General features: G+C 41.9%; 1 long non-coding RNA gene across 1 annotated transcript; it reads left to right on the top strand.

Moving 5' to 3' along the window:
* Nucleotides 1-2,876: 2,876 nt before the first annotated feature.
* On the top strand, nucleotides 2,877-10,241 carry LOC108448641. The gene is made up of 4 exons (XR_001864605.1): nucleotides 2,877-3,137; nucleotides 4,536-4,630; nucleotides 6,658-6,774; nucleotides 7,804-10,241. It is a non-coding gene; the product is annotated as an uncharacterized LOC108448641 (long non-coding RNA).
* Nucleotides 10,242-21,109: the final 10,868 nt, after the last annotated feature.

The following is a 21,109-nucleotide window of genomic DNA, read 5'->3' as shown; positions in this document are numbered from 1 at the left end:
ATTCTGCTGTGTATCCATCACCTGGCTGCTCCTGTAGGCCTCCTTCTTATGAGTCACTGTGAGCAGGACAGTTTGCTCAGATCTACCACAGTCAGGCTGTTGTGAGCAATGTGTGTCATAAATGAAGTTATAGGCAACGTGATGCAACCAGATATTTGCATACCACTGGGGTATAAATGCGCTCTATAAATACATAAAAGCAAACAGACACGGTATTTTCCCTGTGGTCACCTTGGTTATTTACTACAGCAGGTGTCAGCCTCTTGAACAATGAAGATACCAAATAAGTTTAGAAACGGCTTGTATTTATTTATTTACGTCTGCCAGAGATGCAGGCAGTATTGAGAAGTACCTACCATTAAAGGCACTAACCAGCATTGTCATTTCCAAGCTGAGTCTGCTATGTGACAGTAATACCCCTCCTGAGCTGTGCTCCTGGCATTTCAGTTTATCACTAGCACTTAACATTTAAGTCTGCATTTGTCTTCTAGCTCTTGTGAGGCCGTAACAAACGGGGAGCAAAACTAATATTATCATGTGGAAATTGCTAAGGAAGTAATAGAAATATGTTCTCAGTAAATATATAAGTTTGAGGTGATGCCTTAGGATTTGGCTTTTGTATTTTCAGACCCTATACTGGTTCAGTGTGTAACTCTAAAACTTCACATAGCTTGTTAGCTAGTGTTAAACATAACAAACCCTCTCTGGGCCTGGACTCAAGGCCTTTTTGTCCCAGGCCCCAAAATATATAAACTGAGCCTCTGGGGAGGCGGAACACACTTGGAGTAATTACATCATTACCTGAAATTTTAATTGGAGAGTTAACCCTGATATGCAAATGGACCAAACTTATAAAAGTGTGAAAAACCTGTGACCCAGCGTCCATCGTGGATGTAGCCCCTTGGAGGCTTTTTGACTCCCAAGGTGTTCCTATTGAAGGCCCTCAATAAATACCCACTTTTATTCTCTTAATCTTGTCTGGCCTCTGTTTTCAGGTAGCCACTTCAAGGCAGCAGAGGTTAGAGCAAAAGACCAGGACCTAGGTCTCCAGGGCTCTGCTCTCTGGTCTGTTACTAATTCTGAGCATCCTTGGATGAACCTGTTGCCAAGCTCCTCAGGTGAACTCCTGAAAGCACTGCCCTACATTTACATTCTCCTCTCTTCTGCCACGGAGGGTCGATCTCAGTCAGAGACATGGAATGGATGAGTCCTGGTACAGTACTATGAGATCCACTGAAGGAAAGGACTAAACAAATTCAGCATATGGTTAGAAAAGAAATACGCGCATGTCCACACGACTTTGCCCACTCTCTCTCCAATACAGTAAAGAAGCAACAACCACAACAGACCCCTTCAGACACTGAAACCATTCAAGGCAACTCTGGGCACACTACAGGGTTATTAGAACTCACAGTTTCTTTCCTATTTATCATGTTTCAAAGGAGAATTACATTTTAAAGCACTGCATAGAGTTGTTCAGCAAATGAAATGCTTCAAATGATTAAGTTCTAATTCCGTGTTAACTATCTAAAATATATCTTAATATCATAAAGGCTGACTAAGGGCTTCATTTTAAGGACCCTTCTGCTAGTATCAAAACAGAAAGTATAGATGTTTTCCCAACTTTCTCCATGGTAAGTGGAGGACATTAAGAGCCTGCTTGACTGCCGTAAGCTTTTCACCTGAGACCTGGGGTGTATCTGGATGCCAGGGAATACAAAACTTTTTTCAAAGATGGATTGGTCCAGATTTTGTTCAGTCAAACTGGAAAAAAAAAAAAAAGGAAGAAGGTGGAAAAAAAATTGTCTGTTTGGCTGTTTTGGATTATACTACCTCTTTGCTCCCCAGCTAAGCTAAGGAGCTATTGTCCTGCAGAAATAATTCACTACCAGGTTGGATCTGCACTGGGGAAAATTGAAACTTCTCTTTTCTGAATACATTTTTATAATTATCATTACATTCTAGAAAGAGCTTCATAGGCTTAAGTAGGAGATAAATTGATTGTGCTAAGATGAAATTTTTCAGCTGGATTTTACAGAAGTTGAACAAGGGAATTGTTACAATCTCTTCTGTGATAAATATCTACTAATTTGTAAGCATGGATTCCTCAAAACATTTTATCTAACACTTTCCAGCACCAAACATTTAAATCCAAAGAAAGATTCAATCTTTCGCGAATGAAGTGGACAAAGAGAGCTTCAAGCATCAAAAGGTCCACAGTAACAACTTTCCAACCCATTAGCTGGAGCACAAAGCTGTCATGAAAGAGTCAAAAGGGAATAAATGTGGGCATCCTAACACCTCATGGTGGCATCCCTTCACAAACTGTGGCTGACATCTGTCCCTCTTCCTTCAAGTTTCCTCCTATGCTATTTTGTTAGACCATGAACTGGTTCCCAAGTTATGACCTACCTCTCATGGCACCATGATCAACACATGGATTGTGAGTTGTAACTTCAATGATATATAAAGGTACCTATTTTGTGTGTGCAATGCAGGCACACCTAAACTGAGCAGGACCGTCAGTGCACTTTCCACTAATAGCACGTTTGATCACAGAGCACAAAGCCTACATGAATTTGGACTCTATTCCTTCCCACTGAGCTGAAGTTGAAAGCAGTCCACTGAGAGCAATAAAATTTGCAGGCTTGCTTTGGGTTCTGTAGTCAGTGGCTTCATCTCTGTGGCTTCACTTGCAACCAAATTTTAATTTATCTTACAAAGCACAGTGATTTGTGAGATAAATTAAAAACTGCAGTGTAAATTCCATGTGGCAGTCGTAGAATGCTTTACAGAGTAGCTTTCACTTTTAGATCTCTCTCAGATCCTTCTTCACTCCCAAAACAGAGAAAAGAGGACAATTAGCTTCTTTGACTAGAAGCAAGACAGAGCCTGTGATTATACTAGGCATGCTCTGGTAGATGGTAAGAGTTAAAACAAAGCAGGTCTTTGTTTCCTACCATGGCTAACTTGATTCCTGAAGTGATGGTGGTGTGTGGGAAAGGGGACTGCTAAGAACGCCACAGTGGCAGAGGCAGAGTTAGGAATGCAGGAATCCGGGGACACGGCAGAAACTTTGGATTTTTTACAACAAATGTGCAGTTTCCAGATGTGAATGCCATCCATATCCGAATAAGGTATATATTGCCTGTATTTCTGTTGCAAAATACTTAAAACGCTTTTTTCCTTTTGTTTCAAAATGCCTACAAACCCTCCTTCTGCCCCTCTCTGTCTATGCTGGGCTGGGTTGATATGCTCCTGTCCCCACAGCTCTGGGCTGTGGCAGTGACCGAGATGGGGCTGGAACTGCCAGACCTCTTTTAGAGCTCCAGGATCAGGAGCCAGCAGAGAAGTGTCTGGCAGTGACAACACAGCATTCAGCTGTGCAACACTCCTATCCTCCTAATGCATTTCACACTCAGCAGATTGAATTGCTTTGGTCTTGTCATTTCTTTTTCTTCCAGCAAACAAAACTTTTTTCCTCCCTTTTCCTTGACAAAGAGTTTTGCCATATGCTCCAAATCAATTGCAACTTTTCTGATGCTTTGTTACAGCCCACATCTTGGGCTGCATTCAAAAAAAAAAAAACAGCTTAAGCATTTCTGTTTCTGCTCCAACCAAACTAAAATTGAAACATTCTGCTCATTAATTCAAGGGTTAATATCTTATCACTCCTTTCTTACTCTGAATTAACTAGGACTGTACCAATTCCTTGCTGTAACTGACATACCTGTCTGACACATTTTTGTCTTTCTGCATGGATAGTTGTCATGAATAGAAAAGAATTTGCTCATATTCATTCACCGATTAACATTATTTGTTAACTTAAGTTTTACTTCTCCAATTATCTTAATTTGATTTGATGCTGCACTTCATGCAGTTCTGTCCCTTCCTATGTGCTGCCACTACACACTGTGTGCTGTACCCACATGGACAGCCAGGCCAGTCAGTTGAAGAAGAAGAAACAAAAGCTTTTTATTGATAAAACTCATTTTAAGCAGGAGCAGTTCTCATGTGAGCATCCCCTTGTCAGCATCACTGTGGCCCATAGAATGGGCAGAGGTGGGGCTGCCCTCTGCTTTCAGCAGCAATGGGATCTTAGATCAAATTCAGCTTCCTGAATCTAGCAAATAGTTTCCAGACTACACTACTGTAGGTGTTACTTAGGGCACAAGGCATCCATATCCCATACTAACGCCTAGTGAGGACGCATTTATAGCAGTAGAACAGTCATACATTCACATATTATGAACCACCTATTGCCTGCACTGACACAGGCACTTTGTTTGGGAAATAATTGAGTCACCCCCATGGATATCTGCTGGCACAGCACATAGTGGTGAGGAATCATGCCCCTTTCCTTCCCCCAGACCATAAAAGCAAACCCACAGAAATCTGCAGGGTACTTCAGGATGTGATTTACTCAGAGAGATGGGAATAAGAAGGCAAATATTCAGAGCATGAAAATGTCATCGTTTAGGTTTGACCCAAGATTTCTACTACCCCGCTTTGTTCCCTCCCCCTCTTCCTCCAAGGGTACAGGCCACTGGAGAGGTCACTCTGTACCAGGGGATGGGAAGAAGCGATGTCAATGCAGTCCCTCATGCTCTGTGTCCAGCCCTGATGTACCGTGAGTATTGCTTTGTATTCCCCAGCCAAAATGTGTTTTACAGGTACCTGGCTGCTACTTTTGAGATGGGTTTCACGAAACCTTCCAGTTATTTGATATGGTTGGGTTTTTTCATTCCATTTTTTCAATGCAGTTGTTCTGGGAACATAAAATTGCATTTTCAAGATCTATATTATCTGGTATTTGCTGGAAATTTACTTTGTTTCCATTAAACTACTTGAATCTGCTTGTGAGAATTTTCATGGAAAGCAAAAGAGAAGGTATGCAAGCCCAGAAGAAAGAATGGAAGATGAAATCACACCTCTGCTCATATAGATGCAATTAAAAAAGAATTAGAAAAATCAGGGGAAGAAATTAAAAAAAAAGAAAATTAATCCTTTGGGTTTTCTAGTTTATTTAAATCAGCTAATTAGTTTATACACATTAGGTACGTCTGCATTAGGAAGATTGTCAGTATAACTATCCTGGTATAATTATATTCATGGGTAAAATCAATTTAAACGTTGAAAGGAAAGGCTAAAGCATATTTTTCCTCTACTACTGCAGGTTTGCATTTGCACTGTAAGAGCATATGCAGCCAAAGTAACCTAACTTAGTTCAATTTACATCATGTGATAGAAAGCTGTTACTGTCACCTTTTAAATCATAGTAGCTTGTTTAATAGCCTTAGTACTCGCCTTAGGTAAAATAGATTAAATACCTTCCTTATGTTAGTCCTTGAAGACAGCATAGGAATATTATATGACTGCAAACAGAAGAAAACAACTCTTCTGAGAGGAGGGAAAATGTAAGCCATTCACTGGAAAATTTGAGGGCAGATGAATATGGCAGACAAAACTCAGGAGGAGATGGGTATTTTCCCCACCTCTTTGACTCAACACCCGTCTTAACCCAATTGTTCCCATGGAGCTAAAGCCTACAGAACAGACTCTACAGATTATCTTAACTCTCTCTATCTGGAGTGCCAGGAGTTAAGTTCTTGAATTTGGTATAGTACCTTTGCTTCTGGAGACACAGGACCCATAGAAATATTATCACTTCAAAGAGATCAGCAGCTCAAAAAAAGGATGAGCTGAAATGACAATGAGGCTGTGGGGTGAATCTGCACCCAACTGAGTGAGCAAAGGCAGATGTTATTCAGGCTCATCTCAGATTATTCCATTTATAAGGCACAAAGCCCTGAGTAGCCAGGCTCTTCATTTCAGTTCAGTATTTGTTTCCAATGGCTGTTTCCATAAATTTGCAACTTGCAGAGGGTAAAGCAGGTATTCAGCCCAATTGCATAGCTTGAGGTTTAACTCTTTCCAACTCCTTCCAGTCTCGAAGGGCTTTGTTCCACAAATGTCTCTATGTTCTTAATGTCACTACACCCTTAAGGCAATTTACACATTGTAATTGCAGATGCACTGCACAAGTGTAAAGAGGGAGCTACACCAGTACAAATTCCCAATTTTCTAGATGAACATTTAGAAATTTTAGTCTACCCTAGGCAGGTTATGAATACTTTAACCAGACATGCAATATATTGTTTTTTACCAGACAAATGCTTATGCCCTAAATAAAGCTGCCTGACACCAACATAAACTTTATTGCTTCTCAAGCCAAAATTAACTGTGCAGCACTTTCAGTTGATATCTTTGTATTTGTGATAAAGGGTGGGGAAAGGTCGCTCGCCTTGACTATACAAATACAGTAAATTCCTATTACTAAGAAGCCCTTGCTCATTGAACTGCTTTTTCTTCAATGCAATGCTTGTTATCCTGGTGAGATTTTTTTTGCTTCAGTGTAGATAAGGTTTTATCATCCTTCTCTTGAGTGCCAAATGTCGGGGCAATTGCAATTAACCCTTTGTTGGCTAAAGGCAGCTGTGGGATGTGTCCCTACAATTTCCAATTTTTCATAAGCATCAAAGCTGGAGAAAGAAATGGGTCTCTGCCTGTAAGCAATAACAAACACGGAAGAGGAATGCTGTTTATTTGGTGCAGCTGGAAAGAATGAAGATGATCATCTTTCTTTATCCCTTTCAGGAATTCAGACTGCTGTTAGGTAACAAGAAAACTATGCTAATAATTTTCCACGTAAGTAAGCAAGCATTTCACCACTGATGCTGCAATGGGCTTCTCTACTGCTGCCAAATTGCACAGGTAATGAATAAAGCTTGTACAGTGATTCCAGATCCACAGAGAAACTTTTTTGCCTAACTATACTGTAGCAATTAAAGCATTTGAAGATGCTTAGCAGAGGACTCTTCAGTTATGGCGATTTTTTTGTTTAACAGAAATAACATAACTTACATGTTTTAGCTTTAAGACAAAATCCATCACTAGGCTATATTCCTTCTCTTGCTTAGACTACATTCCTTTTTACACCATTAGATGTAAACCTTGAGTTTCTCCTCTTAGGATGTGATTCCCAAAAGTAATGTTTTCAGTTTTTTTACTCCACTCTCTAGTTGCACTGGACTTGGGGCTGGGAGTGGCTCCCAGTGTCAGGGCATCTGGACATTGGAAGCAGCATTGTGCTTCAAGGATTCAGCCCTTGCCCACTTGCAGTGACGAGGGTGTCTCTAGACAGGCCGGTGCAGGTGATCCCAGGGCTGCTCCGCCTGCTTCCCAAGCTGCCAGGACACGAGCCAGTTCTGGCACAGAGGGGACAGCCTCAGTGTGGTACTCACATCTGAGCTCAGATGCTCTGCTCTCAGCAAGGCTTGTGTGCTCAGGGGCAGGACTGTGCTAACATGCCTGCTCGGCTTCTGGTTTAGGTCTGGCAGCCAGAAGAGGCCATGGGGATAGCAGATGTGTGGGTGTCTGCACTGGAATGGAGCTGTGCTTCAGTTTATGGCTAATTCTAAAGGATTCATTTTCAGAAGGACCTGGGAAGACTGACAGACTTATTTAGGTTGAGGCAGACAGAGATTTTACTCCTATCCACAATATAAACACCATGAGTATAGAAAAGCAATGTGGTGTGGGGCAATGTAGTCAGTAGACCAACCCATGAGCAAGTCATGTGGGCACCACTGCTAGGACACTGAGGCATGGAAGGGAGAGTCTAACAGTGAGTTATGGGAGAGCCAGTGGAATCTCCAAAGGGATTTTAATGGAGGTCCTGAAGAAAAGGATCATTGTAGGCAGGAAAAAGTGCTAATCATGAAACGTTTTTTGTCATTCCAGAAGGTAAAACAGCAATCAAGTTTCAGGAACCCAAGATATCCCTTATATATTGTGAAGGGCTAAGGATGTAAGAGAAAAACTGCAAGGGGAAAAGTTGATGGACTCTGTTATTCCATTTAACATGCAAAAAAAGCCTCATTTGTGGATAACAACCTTGGTTGGGTACTTCTGTAGCCTCAAACAATGCTGCTCCAAAAAACTCTGCATGCCATCTGCTCTACACTCCACCTGGGACCACAGATCTTTCTACCATACTCCACAACAAACTTCTGTGGGGAAGACCACAACACAAACTGTGCCATAGGGAGACATCACAGTATCAAAGAGAGTTACTAGTAACCTGGATATATTAGATAAACAATATATAGAAGATTTAGGAGTGTGGCCCTACATTACAGGAGAAGACAAGGTAGACAGATAGATAGATAGATAGATAGATAGATAGATAGTTAGTTTTTGGCATGTTGATCCAAGGGAAAGTTCTTTCCAAACTCCATGTTTGGTAATTAGTAGATTTTAGTCAGATGCTGGGGGCATTTGGCTTTTCCAGTGCCAATACCACTGGGAGTAATAGGGCATGCCAGTAGAAGCAGAGACTTCCCACAGCCAAGTGATGGGAATGAGGAAAATTCTGAAATGGGAAAACAGAACTGTTATGCACCTCTCTGACATACAAGGAGAACTAAGGGCAAATGCAGTATTTTCCATCATTTGCTGCAGACGTTTGAAGCATTTGAAACAGGATCCACCTTATTCTCTGCCTATAGCTGTTTGGCAAAATGGGACACTGTTGCAAGCACTACTGTAACACAACTCTGTATCATGGTACAGCCCTTAAAACAAGGCATGTTTTTCCCTCAGGACCTTTGTCTGACAGACAGTCTCACTATCACAGGAACAGCCCACATCTTTTCCTTATCTCTCCTGAGTCAGCATGGCCAGCCAGTAACTCAGCACTGACCCCACCTTCAGCTGGGACTGGGTGTTGTTTCAGTGGCACCATCTGCCCAGCCACAGTACAGGCGCTGCAGCAATGAATCCGTCAGCCTGGGGTGCTCCTGCCCTGATCCCTTCCATTTCCAGATGCTCCTTCATACCAGCCCCTCCACAGCCGTTCACGGGGTTGTGCCGGGAACCACAGCACTGAAGGACATCTCTGTAAAAAGAGCTCTCTGTGGGAAGGGAGGGATGCACCCATTTACAACTCATTTCCATTCAGTGGCCTAGCTCATGGCTTGGCCATGAGTGTCAGCATGAGAGAGGGACCAGTCTGCAGAGGTGTGGGGATGGTGATCCCCAGACTGTAACAGAGCAGGGCCATTTCTACCTGGTACAGGTAAAGATGACCCAGAACTCTGTCACCAGAGTGCTTATCCTGCTCTATGATGGTCTCTCTGCTCCTGTTTCTTCCAACTACAACAGGAAAAGGCGGAAGGAAATTGCTAATGTTCATGTTGTCAGCAGGTGCAAATTTGTAAGAAAGAGGCAAAGACTTGTCAAGGATCTCTTACATACTGTTAATTACTTATTTTTGAATGACTATAAATAAATAGCCTAAACTCCCACTACCAGGTTGAGAATAATCTTGCATTTTCTTATAGGAGGAATGACTTTGCTCACGGTTTTATGTGGAGGGTTTCGAGGGTTTCATTACACATGGGCTGAGGTAGAATGCAAGAAAAATTAACTAATCTAATCTGGGTGTGAGAGTGGGAAGGGAACAGCAAGCTCTAAACAAAAAGGTGTATCATTTTGACAAATACTGTGATGCTGCAGAGATTTAGTTAAACACTGCAATTCTGCATAAGGACATTCTGACATTGCCTTATGTCTTGTTTTCTCTGGATGTATGCCACAGAAGACAGATATAAAATAAACCTACACTTGCCAGTACTGGAGGTTGGAATGAAGTAAGACACAACATCATCCTAACTTCAGTTCAAAACTGCAAAATCTTTGAAAGATACATGCTTTAATTCTCATGTATATCAGGAAACTGTATCTTCATGTGGAATCTGATTAGTTCTTGATATGGTTAAGACATAGCTTGATCTTTCATGAAATACTTCTGTGTAGTATATTTTAACCAGGTATCTTAGTACAGCTATTGCATAATCTACATCTATAGAACAACCTAACTAAAATAAATCCACAATCTTATTTGTGCTATAACCATGTTTGGTGCAGTGTGTGTGAAGTGACTTACAGGTCTGTCAGCTGAAAAACTGAAAAACAGACCTACAGTATGGTAGATTTTTTGGTCTGTAATTCACAGGGAGAATGAGCAAAACAAGGAAAGACAAAGTCCCAGCATGCTATTCCATGGTCAATTAACATGCAATATTGTTTTGCTTGGGTGATGGCTGCTGACAACTGTGTGGTTGTAATAGCTGGGTGGTCTTTTTTCAGCTTATATAAATAAACACTGCAAATTCTGATATGGCTGGACCAGAGTCAGTATAAATGCCATCCTCATAAGAGAAAATACAGGATGCTTGCATTGTTGGCAGGCACTTCTCAGGCTGGGCTTTCCTGTTATGGTAATTCCACTTTCAGGGTACATAGTCATGGACCTAAAACCACTGTAGGCTTGGAATGTGAGGCCCTGAACTAATCTTACTCTCTTTGCTGGCTCAAGGATGTTCAAAATGTTTTGAAGGAGTAGCTTAGCAGGTAAAATCTGCTCTTCTACAACTAATCTGCCCAAAATAGTATCCTGAACTCATGATTTATCCATATCAAATGTGCACTGCCATATGATCCTGCAGAGCACAGAAACTGGTATTGATGGACAGTCAACTGCAGCTTCCTTGTTCCAGCTCAACTAGAAGATGGACAGTGCAGTTTACCCCCCTTTCAGCCCAGATTCCATTTGAATTAATGAAGGAGCATTTTGGAGAGTGGAGTGGGACCTGGGTAAACAACCTCAAAGGTGAAATGTGGCTCACTGACTAAGAAAGGCATACTCAGAGGAAGGAAAAAAGAAGTCAAGGCAGACTTGAAAAGGTTATCTCTATTAGGTAGGGATGCAGATAGACACCTATCTTAAGCACTGTATAATATCTGAAAATAAAAAAAACCTGGAGATGAGAACTGTCAGGACTGGTAGGTGAAATTAGGATTCAGATTCCTGTTCATTGGCTGATCAGATTTCAAAGTGACTTTACACTCAGGAACATAGTTCTGCTATTTTGGCAGACTCCTGGCACAAGAATGAAAGTTGTTTCCTTAACATGAAGACAGCAAGAGGAAAATTGCTTGAGATGCTGGAAGCTTGGCTTCACTGCTTGTTTTCGGGGTATTTGTAACATTAAGCACTTCACTGTCTGGGGTCGCTCTACAATCAGTGGAGATAAGGACTTCTGCTCTCAAAGCCCAAGAAGATGAACTAACTGACTTCAGCTGTAGTTCACATTACAAAGAGTTTCACAGCTATTCTGGTTTTAAGTATCATCTCCTTCCTCTCCTTGCAGACTCCTCCCCAGAGATGCCTCCTCTCATTTACACCCTGTCCAGTGGCACGCTATCCCTCAGTAGTGCAGCTGTGCTGTAAACAGCTTTGCGCAACCTCTCCAGTCAGAAAATAACAAAAAGGAAATTATTTTTCAGATGGAAAATTCCCAATCTGGTTAACACAGTGACCACACAAGCAGCTCTATCAGCACAACTGGTGCACCCTTTTCAGGGGCAGAATAAAGCAGCAGAGGGAAGAAGGAACAGCACTGGCTTAGCATAGTCATAACATCCCACAGCGCCTCAATCTGCCTCTGTGCTTCTGGAAAACACATCCATATTCCTATGGCTGGGATAGGTCCTAGCTAGGTCCAAGGCCTAACTCTTTTAGCAGAGTGAAGCTTGAGCATGCACCAGGCTCGCTCCTCTATCTTTCTCTTCCTGTTGTCCCTGTGTTCATGGGAAAGAAACCCAGCAGCGTGGGTGAGAGCACAGCTGGGATGTGCTCCTGTGCAATGGTGTGGGAGCAAAATCCTCTGGCATCTGTTGTTGAATCTACAGGTACCTACTGTGAGCCAAGTCAACTCCCTAAAAACATCGTTCAGTAATCTCAGTCCTTATATTGATGTGACATCTTGGGTAGGCATTTGCTTGAGAAATTCCTTTTCCCATATCAAATTGGAACAGTAACTCTTTCCAACTTTCCAGCTCATAGCAAGGCTGCTACGAGGGCAGAGGTCACCAGATCAGTGAGGTTCAGGCAAACTCAGAAAATTTAGAAGACTGATTCCTTTGATGCCAAATGTGTTGATAAGAGAATTCAGTGTAGTGTGAGCCAAATTCTTCTGGCGGCCTATTAAAGGCAGCCTCATGACAGATCCTCCTTGTGATGTGGCTCTACTCTGTAACTGCTGATTGTCAGCCTCTGTTGTAATACCTTCTGCAATAAGGCATCCGTTCCTCGGGGGCAAAACAAAATGGATGCTCCATACCAGCAATGAAAGTGCCATTGATTTTGTTGAGAATTGTTACTACAATTATAAAAAGGTCCCTTCAGGCTTGCACACTGACACATGAGGCAGTGAAAAGCAAAATCACACTCTCAACTCCAAACAAGCAGTGTGCTGGAAAGGGACAAAAGAGTAGTGGGAGTCAACAGAAACAACTATGCAGTCATATTTTGAGATATTGCCAGAAGCAAAGGTTTCAGGGGCTTTCAGAAAAAGAAGGGGACTGACAGTCAGTGTTTGATGGTGGGCCCAAAATGCATCAGAACAAGAGCACCAGATTTTTTAACTCCCTCAATGGAAAGAAGTACAAGCAGTATTCAGAGCCAAAGTTTTAAACAAAAAGAACGAAGTCCCTTGCCTTCAAATGAGTCTGCAATTCAACAGCCAGAAAATACATGTCCTATAATGGGAGGAAAACTGGCAACAGATCTTCAGCAAGGATGTGATAATGTGCACTTTCTCTGCTGCTCACATCAGTAAAGCATCTACAGCTATGCAGTAGGTACCAGTTCCCATCTCATGGCAGGAGATGGGAACTGTCACTTAACATGGAGTTTGCCCACCACAATGGACTGAGCTTATGAGGAGAGCACACACCTGCACCCTGCTACAGCTGAACAACAGCTCTCCATCAGTGAACATAAAAGAAAAGCAAACCTCTCTAAGTGGCCTCTATTCAATAGCTATTTCTCAGGATGAATGGTGAGCTATCACAAATGCACCAGGCACAACTGGCACTGCAAACAAATTGACAAAGAGTCAGTGGCTTAGACTCAGAAGAAGACATTCACAATTTTTAGGAATCCTTGATGCAGCAAAACCAATTGTCCCTCAGTATTGGCTGGCGTTTTCCTACTTTTGTTTTGTTCTGTTTTGTTTATGAGTGAGTGGAAAGCAAAAGGCAGATCTAGTGACAGAAGCAACAACATTTAAAGAATCATCACTGATGGCCTCTTTTTATTTAGTTGTGAAACACGCTCAGGGAGACAAGTCACTGCCACAGTGCTTTGCAGTTTCTGTAGACATGCGTCACCCCCCTGGAAGTGACCACTTGAGTGTAGAGGACTGAAAAAGTTATTGCATCTCTGCTGATTTATCTTGTTTTGGTGGGTTTTTTTTAACAGAACTTCTGCTTGTGATCCCTCGCTGTCATTTTAACTTAATCTTAACTAAAATATTGGATCTTTTGTCTAAATTTCTTATACCATTTTATCATATATACCTGTACTCTGGACATGATACTCAATGTGATTGTTTATCTTCTTAGGCTGGTTAAATCCATCTCTTGCAGCCTCTCACACGTATCTTCACTTATGCAGCTGAACTTCTTTACTGGTCTATTGTCATCTCACACCTTGATGATTACCATTTCCTCTTTTCCTTCCTCCTTTACTCTAAAAGCAATTTTTATTGAGCCCTACTTAATTCCACACATGGCTTTACGTCCTCATTAAAAGCTATAAGGGTTTCCTGCCTTCAAACAGCACAATGCCTCATAAGGAATATATCTTAGGGTGAAAGTACTCAGACGATCCATCTCTTACTACCACGCCAATCCTGAGATTACTTTTGCACAGTATGCTTGCACCCATCCATCTGCCTGATCAGGGGGCTTGCTGTCAGTGGTAGAGTGCAGATTCAGTGTTTGAGAAGAGACTGTTGCAAAGAGTAACCACAGGAGGTATCAGTCAAAATAATGTAAGAAATCTGGGGAGAGTTTAGAAGGATGATGCACGAGATCTGATGCTTTTGCTTGTTTCAAGATACAAAAGCTCACTGGGAGCTCAGGTTCTCACAGGTTTATGCAAGGAATATTGGGTGTACTGTCATGTACAGCTCCCTTTGCCCTGTTACAGCACAAGAAGGTCCACACAGAACAGCAGCAGAGTTCCCGCAGTTGTGTAAGTATGTTGATAAGCAAATTGCATAGGCAACTCATGCAGTAGCCAAAGAACAAATATTCAGTCTGGAAAGAACCCCAAAGTATGAATGCCACTGAACACAAGAAATTGCTTCTGCTTCTCGAAACATAGAATGTTTGGCTTTAATACTGCTTTCTACATCTGTATGCTCAACTTCGTAAGCTCATGTCTTACCTTTTTTCATTAAATGGTGTACAGTAGCGTAGAAGACAGAATCAGTTGTTTCTTTGAGAAAAAAGTGCAAGGCTGGAGAGACTGTCCACGTGCAATGCACAGGAGGCTGTCAGCTGAAACACCAAGGCACAAGTACAGTGTAGGACTTGTGCTCACACTCATGAGTAATGATTCTGTTACCTAGTTATGCACAAGTTCATAAAGGTTTGGTATTGATAAATGCTAAGAAATAATGTGAAGGTATGTGGGAGAGAAGGAAGACATGATATTTTCTATAAATTGGGGTCAAGGAAAAGAAAATATTACAAAGAATGAGAACTTTAAAGCTATGGTACATTTAATATCAAGGCAACCATCAGAGATAGTGAGGATCTTGCAAGTCAACTCTTAGCTCTTGTTTGTAGCATAAAGTTAATTACAGAAGGGAGCGTCTGCCCTAAAATTCATGAAACTGTCCTGTTGGCAGATGCACCCATGTGCAAGTATCCACCCTTGAACAGCTTTCTTTTAGGGCCTGCAGAGCATCCCCAGATTAGGTACATGGCAATGGTGTCACTAAAACTTTGATGATCCAATTGAAACCAAAGCAGAGGTCTCGCTGCCATGTGGGAACTTGCAGGTTCAAGGGTCTGTGTAATCTAAGCTGAGCTGCAGCCAGGAGGGGAGGAAACTGGGCTCTGCTCTAGCATTGCACTGCCAGCCAGCTAGGGACAAAGTTCTAAGCATCTGCTCTTGCGTAAGATGTCTGGGTTTTGGCAGCTTTAGATGCAAAAAATGTTTGTAGCTTGTTTCTGGGCCAAGAGATAAGAGGAATAACAAAAAAAATTGAATTAACCTTTTATTAGAGAGCTTAACTATTATTAGTCCATGAGGCTGCTAAAGGGGCTTTTCTGGACTCAGAGCCTGAGTATTAATGTAAGGTGGAGCACACAGCATCATAACATCAGGCACACAGCTAGGCCGGATGAATTGCAGCATGACTTAGGGCGTATGTAAGGCTCTCAAGGGAGGTGCATGGGAGCAGCTCTTTCCATGACAGAAATGAATGACAACATTTTGAGAGCATATTTTTTTATGGGAAGACATGGGAGCTGAGGGCGCTCAGTGAGGACTGGATTTGGATCTGGCCAACAGGAGGAAATGTGGAGTTGAGAAACATCAGCCTTGCAAGCAGGGTGGTGTTCAGACATCACCGAGGCACTGAGGTGAGCTGGCTGCTGCAAGGATTCTGTGTATGGCAGTGCCCCACAGAAATGCAGAAAACAGACCTGCCTGGGCCATCACATAGATCTGTCCTGTCATAAGAGACTGTCCTAATCCATTACCATGCTTTGCCGAGTGCTAGCTGAGAGTGACACTGCACATTCAAAACCCTCGGGAATATGCCTGTTGCATGTGCAGTTCACCATTTACCCCAGCTCTGGAAGATGAGCCCAAACACAGGAAGGAGTTTGGTCCCATTTCACATTCAGAAGAGAACGGATAGTTAACTTCATTTTCAGGTGCTCAGGCTGTTTCTAGAGAGATCACTTCTCACTTTTGCACTAGCACTTGTGCAAGTGTCAGCTGAGGGAATACCTGTGTGCTGCCACTGTGTTAACTAGGCTGGTAATCTCAGCTGGAAAACCTGTGGCTGTGGCTATCCAACAAACAGCATATGAATAAGAACCATTAATTGACTGTTTCACACTGTGCCTGTGTACGCATGTGTTTGTGTGGGTGGTGAATGCATACAAGATGTTCCTACAGATTCCTGCAGAACGGAAATTTGAAAGTGGAATTGAAGGTGGTGAAATTTACTGTGTGCTGCATAACAGTAAGAGAAATGCTGTGCAGCCAGATGGTTTTTCCAGAAGTCTTTGCTATAGACTGGTATTGGCCTCACTATATTAGTAAAATTATGCTTGCTGATAAATGTCCATACCAAACTGATGATGCATTAAGGAACAGCGTTTTTAATCAATAAGTGTTTGTCTGTCCATCCTGTTGATTTTATTCTCCCCAGCATATTTACTTTCATTCTGGAAAGATCTTATGAGGAATGAGCTCCAGCATCAAAGGAAGATGTCAGAAAAATCTTTAGAGGTTAGCATCTTTTATGTGGATTTGGAGGTTTCAGACACTTGTTAAATTTAGGAGTTAAATGAGAACAGCTTTGACTGATGATGCAATGCAATGTTGGGATTGCAAGAAAAGATCCCAGCAGAAGGCCAGCACACAGATGTGTCAGATGAGACTGCATTCCACGCACCAAAAGTCACGATCTCCTGACTGAGCCATCAGCAGCATTGATTTGGACTTCCTTATACTTGAAAGCATTCAGACAGACTGGAAGAAATTCCAGTCATTGCAAGTAAATTTAGGCTACCATTAAAAAGCCATGAGGTACTTTGCAAAACTTCCTTACTTTTCTAGAAAGCAATTGTTCTTCACCTGGAATCATTAACTCCAGACAACAGTAAGCTAAGGACTAAATACATAGTTTGGTCCACTTCCATATGTATTTACTTTCGTTGTTTGTTCTAATGGGGTAAGGGAATAATTTTTGTGATTTAACAGTTATGTATACTTTCCTGACTGTCTTCTTCTCTTTTTGGGAATACATATAGGAAAAAAAACCCATGAAAGACTCTCAAGCTCCAACACAAGGGTCACAGACCCACAGACTAATTCAGGCTGGAAGGCATCCCTGAGGCCACCCAACAGGCTACCTGCTCACAGCTGGGCTAACTTCAAAGCAGGGTGGGGTTGTTCAAGGCACTGATCAGCTGAACTTTGAAAATGTCCAGGACTGGAACTCCACAGCCTCTCTGCCCTGTTCCAGGGAAGTGTCACTTTCAGGATGACATTTTCTTTTCTTATAGTTGATTAGAGTTTGCCATACTGCAAACTGCAAATGTTGTCAGTTGTACCTTCCTGGTAAATGTCTGAGAAGAATCTGGCTCTGTTTGCTCTGTAGTCTCCCTATCAGTGGAAAATGGCAATAAGCCTTCTTATTCTCCTCCTCTTTTAGAGGCAAAATAAATCTTGTTGTCTCAGTGTCTTCTCCCATGCCCGGTGACTTGTGGTCCTCTGCTGGATGCCCTCCTGTAAGCTGGACACAGTTCTTCAAAAGCAGCCTCATTAGTACCAAATCATGCTCCTAGCAAGGTTCTCGCTAAGAAACACACTCCTTCTTGCCTTTCTTGGAGGTAGGTGTGATATTTGGTGGGTGTGATATTTGCCTTTCTTCTTGACCTTGGGGACCTCATCAAATTACCATAATTTTTCAAATATGATAGAGTATGGCCTTGCAATGACACCAGCCAGCTCCCTCCTAACTCTTGGATCCATGCCATCACATCGCAAGGACTCAGACACGTCCCCATGCTTACGCTGAAGCATTCATTTACGCAGGCTCTGACTTAATCTTCCCTTACCATTACCAACATTTGCCTCCTTCAAACTGCCACAAGGCACGCAGCTCTGTGAGGCTGAAGGCAGACTTAGTGAAGACTGAGGAAAAGAAAAAAATAAGATCTTCAGCCTTTTCCATATCCCCCCATTACCAAGTCTCCTGCCCTATCAGGGATTGTTCTGAGCTGGAAATACTTTCTCCAGGGGAAGTTTGGGTGTCCAAGTTCTGCAGATTTTTACTTTTGAAAATCTGGACTGTTTCTGTCATAATTTTCACTAAAAAGTTTTGTGAGAGAAAATAAAACAGGAGGTTATGGATGTGAATGTTTGCAGAAAAGGAGAATTACGGACACAAACAGACTGTCTTTTGCTAGGCTGTTACCGGACAGATTATTCCTCGCATAATGGCAAATATTTCCCATTTTTTAAATTTAGTTCATTAAAAAAAAAAAAAAATCATTATACAGGAAAAAAGAACCCCACAAACCCAACAACTCTTAATTTATTCCCCAGACTGTAGCTCAACACAAAAAGAAAACACAGATGTTTCATAACACAGCTGTAGAGTGAGTTTTTCCAGGTTTGTGGATTTGGCACCCTTCTGCGTTTTTGGGACCCAAGTTAATGGCTCAGGGCAGACAGCCCTACTCTGGATGTAGCCCTGAATGTGCTGCCTGAACAGGGATAAGGAAACAAGCACAAGGTCCCTCAGCACAAACTCTTAGGATTCAGTGAAAACTGAACCTGAGATAATTTGTGCCATGGTTTCCATGTTTATGTTATCCCACAAAATCATAAGTAATTTGTATAGTACATAAATAATAGACACTGACTTCACAGCCCTATGCAGGCTACCAAAGATTAGAAACATGTCACAGGGAATCTGTAGGGTTTGTCACCAGTTTAAGCCATTGTAGAGTCTATATGACAGTGAAAGGGTGCAGCTTTTGCTCAATCCTGTGTGCATTAGCTGCAGTTGTAATTCAGTTGCCTGAGGGCTGCAGTGACTATTGTTGATGTAGCTGTAAATTATTACTTGCTTCAAGTGAAGAGAGGGCAGGAAGGCTACTATTGTCCAAAAGGGTGTTCCTGAGGCAAACCTTGATCGTTCCTGTGAACAGTGATGATAACAGGGCGGTTAACATATAATCCTTGCTGGAGGCAAGGCAGGTACAACTGTTTGCAGTGTGGCTGCCCAAGGTAGGGCTGCCTCCTACTCCCGTTCAGCAATGACACTGAGAATCTCACTGCTTTACGAGGCACTGCTTTTCAAATCTCTGCCATTCCTTAACTACATCATGTAACCTTCTTCATTTCCTTTTTCCTGCAGCCAATTCCTTCTGGACGCAAAGCTTGCACTCCCCCTTCCCACCTCTCCCTATGAGTGTCTCAAACACCTGACTTCAAATTCACCTGCGTTTAAATATAATTTTTCATAGCTAAAAATACCAGAATTCTATGCCTAATATCAGGGGAAAAAAATCTGATTTGATGATGAGGGGACAAATTATCATCGTTAGAATGAATTCTCTGCAGTCTAATCCTGCAAATGAATCAGGATTATCAGTTTCCAGTGAGAGGGAAGCATCATCAGTGGTTCAGCTATACTACAGCCATACTACAGAACCAAAGGACTAAGGGATTACTTGTTGGACTACTGAACAAAGATTTCCTCTGTGAAGAATTAGGATTAATACTTTGTAAAAAGGGAAAAACTCTGGGTACCAGGCAGATCCCTGTCCTGTAGTCACTACAGTTTACGCAAGGAAGCACAGCAATGCACTAAGCTTTCTCCCTTTGGGACCATAGAAGTGGATCAGTCTTATCTTTTTGATGTGCTTTATCCAGATTTGTTTGGCACACCAGCAAGCAGACACTTACTGATTTCTTCTGAGCTTAGAGTTCCATCCTAATAGGGTCAGATTTTTCACAAGGGATTACTTAGCCTCAATGGCACAGAAGCACACAGGAAACCAACATGATATTTTTAAGAATTAGACATTGCTTTGCTGCTAATGAAGTGCACAATGAAAACATGCTTGATTTGCTTCTAGAAAACAGATGAAGAAAAAAAATACTGGATCAAGTGGAGAAGAATGGGATTTGCTGGTAGCAAATAAAGAGCATTTTTCACCTGAAATGCCTAGCATGCTATTTGAAGTAGTTGTAATAATGAGCACTATGTCAGCGCTCAGAGAGATAGAAGAGAGGAGTCACACTGTCTCTCACTGGATAATTAAGCTCCCATTTCTATCCAAGAGGGTGGGATGAGATAAACTGTGTATGTTGCAGGTGGGAGGAACAGGGCAGAGTGAAGAGGGTCAGAGGTGGGTGAAGGCAAGAAGTTAAGCAGTATGAAAAAAAGAGAAATAAGAATCCAGTAAAAAGAAGTGCTTCAGCTCACTGCCTCCTCGTTTCCCTATGACAGGAGACACAACATCAGGAACAAGAATGTTCTCACCACCCTCAGATCTACTTAATATTCTCTAGCAGCACTGGTGCTCCAGAGCTCTTTATTTCCTAGCAAGATCTTGTCATTATCCCCAAGGAAATGAGCAATTATGATAGCTTTTATGTCACTGATGGGGTAACAGTGGCCAGAGATGTAAATGCATTCAGAAACTTTTTCTAGGATTTTTCAAAGCATTAAGTCATTTGACAGTTGCTTGATAGAAGTTAGATATGAAATTACTCTGAAATATTCATTAACTACTTACCTACCTTTTAAGGCACATATATATCTTTTAAAATGAGATGCAAGTGGCTTGTTTCTGAAAGTGATATAGAAGTTTAAAGTTATGCCTTATGGTAGGTCTCCAAGGACAAAAAGTTGTAGGAGTTAGGCTTTAAGCACCCTCAGGCATCAGGTCTTTGCAAGCCCTCTGTGGGTCCCAGCTCTCAGTTTGCCTCTTAGGTCGAGCTTGTTGCTCAGCCAGAAAATTGAACTTTACTGTTCATAGATGTAAAGAAAAAAAAATATCTGACTGGTATAACATGTACATAACATCCTCAACCCGGGGCCCCTGTTTTCTCTAGAGAATGGCTATGCCACCCCTGACATGGAGTGTGCTTTCTTCTCAAAACCCTTTAATCTTTTTCTAAGTTCAGGAGCAAATGTCAGTACAAGGCCCAGTTTATAAATAGGAGATGCTACACTTGGGAGGGCTGATTCATTTTGCTTGGCTTACTCTGTGGACCAAGGAGGGAGGCTTTTCACAAGGACTTGCTTGGCTTGACCTCGTGTCTTCAGTTTCCTGGGTCTGCTTCATAACAACAAATTCAGGGTCTATAAAATAACTCTGGTGCATTCAATATATTAATCCTGTTGAAAGTACAGATGTCCATTTCTTC

This window comes from Corvus brachyrhynchos, unplaced genomic scaffold, assembly GCF_000691975.1.
Source record: "Corvus brachyrhynchos isolate BGI_N302 unplaced genomic scaffold, ASM69197v1 scaffold188, whole genome shotgun sequence".
In the NCBI taxonomy this organism is placed as follows: Eukaryota; Metazoa; Chordata; class Aves; order Passeriformes; family Corvidae; genus Corvus; species Corvus brachyrhynchos.
This window is presented reverse-complemented; position numbering and strand designations above follow the sequence as displayed.